Source organism: Pyrus communis, chromosome 13 (assembly GCF_963583255.1).
Source record: "Pyrus communis chromosome 13, drPyrComm1.1, whole genome shotgun sequence".
NCBI classification, from domain to species: Eukaryota; Viridiplantae; Streptophyta; class Magnoliopsida; order Rosales; family Rosaceae; genus Pyrus; species Pyrus communis.
Genome location: NC_084815.1, coordinates 12841391 through 12842223, shown reverse-complemented (window position 1 = coordinate 12842223; position 833 = coordinate 12841391). Strand labels below are relative to the sequence as shown.

The window sequence follows — 833 nt, the reverse complement described above, 5'->3', positions numbered from 1 at the left end:
ACAACCTATAAATCATGTGTGGGTTGGTTGCAAATTGCACAACATGCTGCTGTAGGTTGCTAGATAGCAACCTGCTGAACTGGTGCTGCAATTTTCTATAGGATCATGTTAAATTTTGCATCAAAAATTTCTATTTTTTTCTCAATCTTTTCAATTTGAGCAAATACATGTGGAGACCTATGGACATTTAAAAAATGCCCTTATTTTGTGGTTGATCCCCTGCCTATTGTTGAGATTCAAATGCCATGTTGTCAAACAATTGATCAGCCTCCTGGGCATATTTAGTTGAATAAGAACCTCCTGAAGAAGCATGAACATGATTCTTGGTGTTTGAATTTAATCCTCTAAAAAATATGCCCATCCGTGTGTCTCCATCAATGCCTGCGTGGGGACACTTTCTGAATAACTCCTTAAAACGCTTCTGTGCCTCGTGAAACTCTTCATTAGGCTTTTGTGCAAAAGATAAAATTTGAGTCCTCATATCAAGAGTTTTAGAAGCAAGATAATATTTGTTAAGAAATTTGTCACTCATTTGTGCCTAAGAAGTGATACTAGCAGATGGTAGGGTAAGCAACCATGTTCTTGCCTTGTCCTTCAAAGAATAAAGAAAAATACGAAGTTTGAGTGACTCTTCAGTAAACCCCTTCACTATAATATTTATGCACCCCATTAAACTCTGTGATATGCATATTAGGGTCCTCATGAGCTAATCCATGAAAAGTAGGCAAAGTCTCCAACATGTGATGTCTTATTTCGAACACGTCGCCTTCCTCGTCTGGATATACAATGCAGCTTTGTAATTCATTAGCATGGGTTGCTAATGTATCCCTCAA

The 833-nt window shown here is 37.7% G+C and overlaps 1 non-coding gene across 1 annotated transcript; it reads left to right on the top strand.

The window, feature by feature from the left end:
- The first annotated feature begins 376 nt into the window (after nt 1-376).
- Nucleotides 377-484, top strand: LOC137714039 (small nucleolar RNA R71). The gene has a single exon (XR_011065380.1). It is a non-coding gene; the product is annotated as a small nucleolar RNA R71 (small nucleolar RNA).
- The last annotated feature ends 349 nt before the right edge of the window (nt 485-833 follow it).